Raw genomic sequence first — 10,311 nt, 5'->3', positions numbered from 1 at the left:
CACAGCTAGGAGGAGAAAGGGGGAAACCCTAGGCGCAGATGGGCCTAAGGCCCACCCTAGGGCGCCCCCCTCTCCCCCTCTTGGCCGCCCCCTCCATCCCATCTAGATTTGCCGCCCCTAGGGGTGAGAACCCTAGAGGGGGTGCACCCTCCTCCTATAAATAGTGGGGGTTTTAGGGCTGCCAAGGACACGAATCTCTCTCTCTCTCCCTCTCTCTCTCTCTCTCGATGCAGCCCTACCTCTCCACATCCTCGTTCTCCGTAGTGCTTGGCGAAGCCCTGCTGGAAACCATGCTGCTCCTCCACCACCACGCCGTCGTGCTGCTGCTGGAGTTGTCTTCCCCAACCTCTCCCTCCTCCTTGCTGGATCAAGGCACGGGAGACATCACCGGGCTGCACGTGTGTTGAACGCGGAGGCACCGTTGTTCGACGCTTAGATCGGAATCGACCGCGATCTGAATCACTGCGTGTACGCTCCTCCAACCGCGTTCTTGCAACGCTTCCGCATCACGATCTTCGAGGGTATGAAGATGCACTCCCCTCTCTCTCTCGTTGCTAGTTTCTCCATAGATTGATCTTGGTGATGCGTAGAAAATTTTAATTTCTGCAACGATCCCCAACAGTGGCATCATGAGCTAGGTCTATGCGTAGTTTCTATGCACAAGTAGAACACAAGTTGTTGTGGGCGTCGATTTCTCAATTTACTTGCCGTTACTAGTCTTATCTTGATTCGGTGGCATCGTGGGATGAAGCGGCCCGGACTGAACTGACACGTACGCTTACATGAGACAGGTTCCACCGACTGACATGCACTAGTTGCATAAGGTGGCTAGTGGGTGTCTGTCTCTCCCACTTTAGTCGGATCGGATTCGATGAAAAGGGTCCTTATGAAGGATAAATAGAAATTGGCATATCACGTTGTGGTTTTTGCGTAGGTAAGAAACGTTCTTGCTAGAAACCTATAGCAGCCACGTAAAAAAATTGCAACAACAATTAGAGGACGTCTAACTTGTTCTTGCAGCATATGCCGTGTGATGTGATATGGCCAAAAGGATGTGATGAATGATATATGTGATGCATGAGATTGATCATGTTCTTGTAATAGGAATCATGACTTGCATGTCAATGACTATGACAACCGGCAGGAGCCATAGGAGTTGTCTTAATTTATTATATGACTTGCGTGTCAATGAAAACGCCATGTAATTACTTTACTTTATTGCTAACCGTTAGCCATAGTAGTAGAAGTAATAGTTGGCGAGGCAACTTCATGAAGACACGATGATGGAGATCATGATGATGGAGATCATGGTGTCATGCTGGTGACGATGATGATCATGGTGCCCCGAAGATGGAGATCAAAAGGAGCAAAATGATATTGGCCATATCATGTCACTATTTGATTGCATGTGATGTTTATCATGTTTTTACATCTTATTTGCTTAGAACGATGGTAGCTTAAATAAGATGATCCCTCGCTATAATTTCAAGAAAGTGTTCCCTCTAACTGTGTACCGTTGCGAAGGTTCGTTGTTTCGAAGCACCACGTGATGATCGTGTGTGATAGATTCTAACGTTCGCATACAACGGGTGTAAGCCAAATTTACACACGCAATAAACTTAGGTTGACTTGATGATCCTAGCATGTACAGACATGACCTCGGAACACAGAAGACCGAAAGGTCGAGCATGAGTCGTATAGAAGATACGATCAACATGAAGATGTTCACCAATGATGACTAGTCCGTCTCACGTGATGATCGGACACGGCCTAGTTGACTCGGATCATGTATCACTTAGATGACTAGAGGGATGTCTATCTGAGTGGGAGTTCATTAAATAATTTGATTAGATGAACTTAATTATCATGAACTTAGTCTAAAATCTTTACAATATGTCTTGTAGATCAAATGGCCCATGCTAATGTTGCCCTCAACTTCAACACGTTCCTAGAGAAAACCAAGCTGAAAGGCGATGGCAGCAACTACATGGACTGGGTCCGTAACCTGAGGATTATCCTCATAGCTGCCAAGAAAGCATATGTCCTTGAAGCACCCCTAGGTGACGCACCCATTTTCCCAACAACTCAAGACGTTATGAACGCCTGGCAGTCGCGTAGTGATGATTACTCCCTGGTTCAGTGCAACATGCTTTAAAGCTTAGAACCGGGGCTCCAAAAGCGTTTTGAGCAACACGGAGCATATGAGATGTTCCAAGAGCTGAAAATGGTTTTCCAAGCTCATGCCTGAGTCGAGAGATATGAAGTCTCCGACAAGTTCTACAGTTGTAAGATGGAGGAGAACAATTCTATCAGCGAGCACATACTCAAAATGTCTGGGTTGCACAACCTCTTGTCTCAGCTAGGAGTCAATCTCCCTGACGACGCAGTCGTTGATAGAATCCTTCAGTCACTTCCACCTAGCTACAAGAGCTTTGTGATGAACTTAAATATGCAGGGGATGGAAAAGACCATTCCTGAGGTATATTCAATGCTGAAATCAGCGGAGGTGGAGATCAAAAAGGAACATCAAGTGTTTATGGTGAATAAAACCACTAAGTTCAAGAAAGGCAAGGGTAAAAAGAACTTCAAGAAGGACGGCAAGGGAGTTTCCGCGCCCGGTAAGCAAGCTGCCGGGAAGAAGCCAAAGAATGGACCCAAGCCCGAGACTGAGTGCTTTTATTGCAAGGGAAACAGTCACTGGAAGCAGAACTGCCCCAAGTATTTAGCGGATAAGAAGGCCGGCAATACCAAAGGTATATGTGATATACATGTTATTGATGTGTACCTAACCAGCGCTCGTAGTAGCTCCTGGGTATTTGATACCGACGCGGTTGCTCATATTTGTAACTCAAAACAGGAGCTGTGGAATAAGCGGAGACTGGCGAAGGACGAGGTGACGATGCGCGTCAGGAATGGTTCCGAGGTCGATGTGATCGCCGTCGGCACGCTACCTCTACATTTACCTATGGGATTAGTTTTAAACCTCAATAATTGTTATTTAGTGCCAGCTTTGAGCATGAATATTGTATCTAGATCTCATTTAATACGAGATGGCTACTCATTTAAATCTGAGAATAATGGTTGTTCTATTTATATGAGAGATATGTTTTATGGTCATGCCCCGCTGGTCAATGATTTATTCTTATTGAATCTCGAACGTGATGTTACACATATTCACAGTGTGAATGCCAAGAAGTGTAAGGTTGATAATGATAGTCCCACATACTTGTGGCACTACCGCCTTGGTCACATTGGTGTCAAACGCATGAAGAAACTCCATGCAGATGGACTTTTGGAGTCTCTTGATTATGAATCATTTGACACATGCGAACCATGCCTCATGGGCAAAATGACCAAGACTCCGTTCTCCGGAACAATGGAGCAAGCAACCAACTTATTGGAAATCATACATACTGATGTGTGCGGTCCAATGAGCGTTGAGGCTCGCGGTGGCTATCATTATGTTCTCAGCCTCACTTATGACTTGAGTAGATATGGGTATGTCTACTTAATGAAACACAAGTCTGAGACCTTTGAAAAGTTCAAGGAATTTCAGAATGAGGTAGAGAATCAATGTGACAGGAAAAATAAAGTTCTTACGATCAGATCACGGGGGAGAATATTTGAGTCACGAATTTGGCATGCACTTAAGGAAATGTGGAATTGTTTCACAACGCACGCCGCCTGGAACACCTCAGCGTAATGGTGTGTCCGAACGTCGTAATCGCACTCTATTGGATATGATGCGATCTATGATGTCTCTTACCGATCTACCGCTATCATTTTGGGGTTATGCTTTAGAGACTACCGCATTCACTTTAATAGGGCTCCGTTGAAATCCGTTGAGATGACACCATATGAATTATGGTTTGGAAAGAAACCTAAGCTGTCGTTTTTGAAAGTTTGGTGATGCGATGCTTATGTCAAGAAACTTCAACCTGAAAAGCTCGAACCCAAGTCGGAAAAATGCATCTTCATAGGATACCCTAAGGAAACTATTGGGTATACCTTCTACCTCAGATCTGAAGGCAAGATCTTTGTTACCAAGAATGGATCCTTTCTAGAGAAAGAGTTTCTCTCGAAAGAAGTAAGTGGGAGGAAAGTAGAACTTGATGAGGTATTGCCTCTTGAACCAGAAAGTAGCGCAACTCAAGAAAATGTTTCTGTGGTGCCTGCACCGATTAGAGAGGGAGTTAATGATGATGATCATGAAACTTCGGATCAAGGTACTACTGAACTTCATAGGTCCACGAGGACACGTTCCGCACCAGAGGGGTACGGCAACCCTGTCCTGAAAATCATGTTGTTAGACAATGGTGAACCTTCGAACTATGAAGAAGCGATGGCGGGCCCGGATTCCAACAAATGGCTTGAAGCCATGAAGTTCAAGATAGGATCCATGTATGAAAATGAAGTGTGGACTTTGACTGACTTGCCCGATGATCAGCGAGCCATAGAAAATAAATGGATCTTTAAGAAGAAGACAGACGCAGATGGTAATGTGACCATCTATAAGGCTCGGCTTGTTGCTAAGGGTTACCGACAAGTTCAAGGGGTTGACTACGATGATACCTTCTCACCTGTAGCGAAGCTGAAGTTCTTCCGAATCATGTTAGCAATTGCCGCATTCTATGATTATGAGATATGGCAGATGGACGTCAAAACAACATTCCTTAATGGTTTCCTTAAGGAAGAATTGTATATGATGCAGCCAGAAGGTTTTGTCGATCCTAAGAATGCTGACAAGGTGTGCAAGCTCCAGCGCTCAATCTATGGGCTGGTGCAAGCATCTCGGAGTTGGAACATTCGCTTTGATGAGATGATCAAAGCGTTTGGGTTTACACAGACTTATGGAGAAGCCTATGTTTACAAGAAAGTGAGTGGGAGCTCTATGGCATTTCTCATATTATATGTGGATGACATACTATTGATGGGAAATGAGATATAATTCTTGGAAAGCATAAAGGCCTACTTGAATAAGTGATTTTCAATGAAGGACCTTGGAGAAGCTGCTTACATATTAGGCATCAAGATCTATAGAGATAGATCGAGAGGCCTCATTGGTCTTTCACAAAGCACGTACCTTGACAAGGTATTGAAGAAGTTCAATATGGATCAGTCCAAGAAGGGGTTCTTGCCTGTATTGCAAGGTGTGAGATTGAGCACGGCTCAATACCCGACCACGGCAAAAGATAGAGAAAAGATGAGTGTCATCCCCTATGCCTCAACCATAGGGTCTATTATGTATGCCATGCTATGTACCAGACTTGATGTGAAACTTGCGATAAGTTTGGTAGGAAGGTACCAAAGTAATCCCGGCATGGAACACTGGACAACGGTCAAGAACATCCTGAAGTACCTGAAAAGGACTAAGGATATGTTTCTCGTTTATGGAGGTGACGAAGAGCTCATCATAAAGGGTTATGTTGATGCTAGTTTCGACACAGATCTGGATGACTCCAAGTCACAAACCGGATACGTGTATATTTTGAATGGTGGGGCAGTCAGCTGGTGCAGTTGCAAGCAAAGCATCATGGCGGGATCTACATGTGAAGCGGAGTACATGGCAGCCTTGGAGGCGGCACATGAAGCAATCTAGATGAAGGAGTTCATTACCGACCTAGGAGTTATTCCCAATGCGTCGGGCCCGATGACTCTCTTCTGTGACAACACTAGAGCCATTTCCCTTGCCAAGGAGCCCAGGTTTCACAAGAAGACCAGGCATATCAAGCGTCACTTCAACTCCATTCATGAAAACGTTCAAGATGGAGACACAGATATTTGTAAAGTGCATACGGACCTGAATGTCGCAGATTTGTTGACTAAACCTCTTCCACGAGCAAAACATGACCAACACAAGAACTCTATGAGTGTTCGATTCATCACAATGTAACTGGATTATTGACTCTAGTGCAAGTGGGAGACTGTTGGAAATATGCCCTAGAGGCAATAATAAAATGGTTATTATTATATTTCCTTGTTCATGATAATTGTATATTGTTCATGCTATAATTGTGTTATCCGAAAATCGTAATACATGTGTGAATACATAGACCACAACATGTCCCTAGTGAGCCTCTAGTAGACTAGCTCGTTGATCAATAGATGGTTACGGTTTCCTGACCATGGACATTGGATGTCATTGATAATGGGATCACATCATTAGGAGAATGATGTCATGGACAAGACCCAATCCTAAGCATAGCACAAGGTCGTGTAGTTTGTCTACTAAAGCTTTTATAATGTCAAGTATCATGTCCTTAGACCATGAGATTGTGCAACTCCTGGATACCGTAGGAATGCTTTGGGTGTGCCAAATGTCACAACATAACTAGGTGGCTATAAAGGTGCACTACGGGTATCTCCGAAAGTGTCAGCTGGGTTGGCACAAATCTAGACTGGGATTTGTCGCTCCGTGTGACGGTGAGGTATCTGTGGGCCCACTCGGTAGGACATCATCATAATGAGCTCAATGTGATCAAGGAGTTGATCACGAGATGATGTGTTATGGATTGAGTAAAAGAGACTTGCCGGTAACGAGATTGAACAAGGTATAGGGATACCAACGATCGAATCTCGGGCAAGTATCATACCGGTAGACAAAGGGAATTGTATACGGGATTGATTGAATCCTCGACATCGTGGTTCATATGATAAGATCATCGTGGAACATGTAGGAGCCAACATGGGTATCCAGATCTCGCTATTGATTATTGAACATAGAGATGTCTCGGTCATGTCTACATGCCTCCCGAACCCGTAGGGTCTACACACTTAAGGTTCGATGACGCTAGGGTTATAGTGAAAGTTTGTACATGGTTACCGAATGTTGTTCGGAATCCCGGATGAGATCCCGCACCCTCCTCCCCTCCTCCTATAAATAGTGGGGGTTTTGGGGCTGCCAAGGACACGAATCTCTCTCTCTCTCTCGGTGCAGCCCTACCTCTCCACATCCTCGTTCGCCGTAGTGCTTGGCGAAGCCCTGCTCGAAACCACGCTGCTCCAGCACCACCACGCCGTCGTGCTGCTGCTGGAGTTATCTTCCCCAACCTCTCCCTCCTCTTTGCTGGATCAAGGTGCGGGAGACGTCACCAGGCTGCACGTGTGTTGAACGCGGAGGCGCCGTTGTTCGGCGCTTAGATCGGAATCGACCGCGATCTGAATCGTTGCGTGTACGACTCCTCCAACCGCGTTCTTGCAACGCTTCCGCATCGCGATCTTCAAGGGTATGAAGATGCACTCCCCTCTCTCTCGTTGCTAGTTTCTCCATAGATTGATCTTGGTGATGCGTAGAAAATTTTAATTTCTGCAACGATCCCAACATATATATCATGAAGAACATGGTGCTATTTCAAAGCACGAGTGTTGAAAAAGGATAGTAACATTGTCCCCTCTCTCTTTTCTCTCATTTTTTAATTTGGGCTTCTTTGGCCTCTTTATTTAATTTGGGCTTCTTTGGCCTGTTTTCTTTTTTATAAAGTCCGGAGACTCATCCCAACTTGTGAGGGAATCATAGCTTCCATCATCCTTTCCTCACATGGGACAATGCTCTAATAATGATGATCATCACACTTTTATTTACTTACAACTCAAGAATTACAACTCGATAATAGAACAAAATATGACTCTATATGAATGCCTCCGGTGGTGTACCGGTATGTGCAATTATCTAGCGTAGCTAATGATATCAAAAACAGAAAAGTCGTGAAAACATCATGCTAGCTATCTTAAGATCGTGCTAAGGAATATGACAATGATGATGTGTGCCATAATATACAGAATGGTGGAAGTTGCATGGCAATATATCTCGGAATGGCTATGGAAATGCCATAATAGGTAGGTATGGTGGCTGTTTTGAGGAAGGTATATGTTGGTTTTAATGCACCGGCGAAAGTTGCACGATACTAGAGAGGCTAGCAATGGTGGAAGGGTGACAGTGCGTATAATCCATGGACTCAACATAAGTCATAAAGAACTCACCTACTTATTGCACAAATTTATTAGCCATCGAAATTAAGTACTACACGCATGCTCCTAGGGGGATAGATCGTTAGGAAAATACTATCGCTCGTCCCCGACCGCCACTCATAAGGAAGGCAATAAAAAAAATAAAGCATGCTCCGACTTCATCACATAACGGTTCACCATACGTGCATGCTACGGGAATCACACACCTTAACACAAGTATTTCTACCAATCCACAATTACTCACTAGCATGACTCTAATATCACCATCTTTATATCTCAAAATAATATGCAAGGAATCAAACTTCTCATAGTATCCAATGCTCTTTACATGAAAGTTTTTGTTATATCCCTCTTGGATGCCGATCATATTAGGACTAAATTCGTAACCTAAACAAATTACCATGTTGTTTAAGACTCTCAAAATAATATAAGTGAATCATGAGAGTTCAACAATTTCTATAAAATGAAGCCATCGTCATGCTCTAAAAAGATATAAGTGAAGCACAAGAGCAAACTACGTAGCTCAAAAGATATTAGTGAAGCACATAGAGTATTCTAATAAATTCACGATTAATGTGTGTCCTTCTCAAAAGGTGTGTATAGCAAGGATGATTGTGGAAAACTAAAAAGCAAAGACTCATATCATACAAGACACTTGCTACTTCTTGAGCTTGCATTGGTTTTTCCCTTGAAGAGGAAAGGGTGATGCAGAAAAGTAGAGATAAGTATTTCCATCAGTTTTGAGAACTAAGGTATCAATCCAGTAGGAGGAACAAGCAAGTCTCCAATATATGCACCTGCACAAACAATCAAACACTTGCACCCAATGCGATAAAGGGGTTGTCAATCCCTTCACAGTCACTTGCAAGGATGAGATCTGAGAGAGAGATATATAGATGATTACTAAAATGTAAAACAAAGTAAAAGTAAATAAATTACAACAAGGTATTTTTGGTTTATAAATCTGAAAATATATGATGGAAAATAGACCCTGGGGCCATATGTCGGCGTCCTAGGAACAGGGGTACCCGGACTTGCCTGCCTGCGGCCAGTGGCGTGGCTCCACCAACGGCCTGGTACGACCCATCTCCAGCAGCAACCACCCAAGACCCTCGCGAGGGGCCAAGCCTCGCGAGGAAGACGACACCAAGACCTCCCTGGATGTGGCCTCACTAGGCCGTCTCCCGAGGAGTGGAGATATCTATGCAAGGGGCACCTCGCGAGGTTCGCGTGATGTGAGCCATGACGACCAAGGCCAGGCGGGCGCCAGCGGGCGCAGTGTGCCAGTTTCCTCTTTGGTGCTAAGGAGGCAAGCGCAGGCGCAGGGTCCGGAGGCATCAGGAAAAAGTTTCCATATTGGTGAAACAAGACCAAGACCATCAGGACGGCGGGGCGGAGGTCATCGCGGAGCCCACAACAGCGTCACCACCAGAGCCTTTGGCAGGTGAAGACTACTTTTGTCAGGATAGCTTGTACTAGTGGTCCCCCTTCAAACTTGGCCGTTGTGGGATCTGTTCCCGCCTAAACATTTGGGAAGAGGACCAAGGCCACTATAAATAGGACTTATCCACCACCATAGAGAGGGATCGGATCCATTCCACCCTGACCAGCTCACCAGCTCATCAAGCCCAAGAACACCTCACCTCTTGAGGTTGTTCATCCACTGTACTAGTTCATCCTTAGCCCCTCGGGGCAATCCACCACACACCGGAGTAGGGTATTACACGGCAAGGTGGCCCGAACCAGTATAAACCTCATGTCTCTTATTCTTTGGGTCCGACGAGCTAGGCCGTGGGATTATTGAGAGAGCGAGTTAGGAAGAGAGTGTTTTTCATGCGCACCCCAGAGTTTGAACCTCACAAGGGTTTGCCGGAACCAGTAATCCGACATTTGGCGTGCCAGGTAGGGGTGCACCGGAGCTCCGCCTCTCCACTCGTTCTGCCCCTCCACTCGCTTCGTCTTTCCGTTCGGCCCTCATGGCAGGCTTCACCCCACCTGCTAGATCGACGGGCGCGCACGGAGGCGCCATGGGCCTCCGGGCCTTCACCCCCGCCTTACAACAGGTGCAGTGGTCGTGCAAGTTCAAGCCGGATATGCCACCTCGCTATGATGGCGCGGCGGATATAGCCGCCTTCCTATTGGTGTACGAGGAGGCCATTCAGGAAGCCGGAGGAGATGACAGGGTCATGGCCAACTGGTTCCCCATGGCCCTGGCCGGTGCGCCACGTGCCTGGCTGCTCAGCCTACCAGGATCCTCGGTGGCCTCCTGGGAAGAGCTGCGCGGTCTCTTCGTCGCGCGCTTCGCAGCACCAGCGCCCCTCGCCATTGCAGCCATCCTCGGCG

The sequence above is a fragment of the Triticum aestivum genome, chromosome 3A, assembly GCF_018294505.1.
Source record: "Triticum aestivum cultivar Chinese Spring chromosome 3A, IWGSC CS RefSeq v2.1, whole genome shotgun sequence".
NCBI lineage: Eukaryota > Viridiplantae > Streptophyta > Magnoliopsida > Poales > Poaceae > Triticum > Triticum aestivum.
This window is presented reverse-complemented; position numbering follows the sequence as displayed.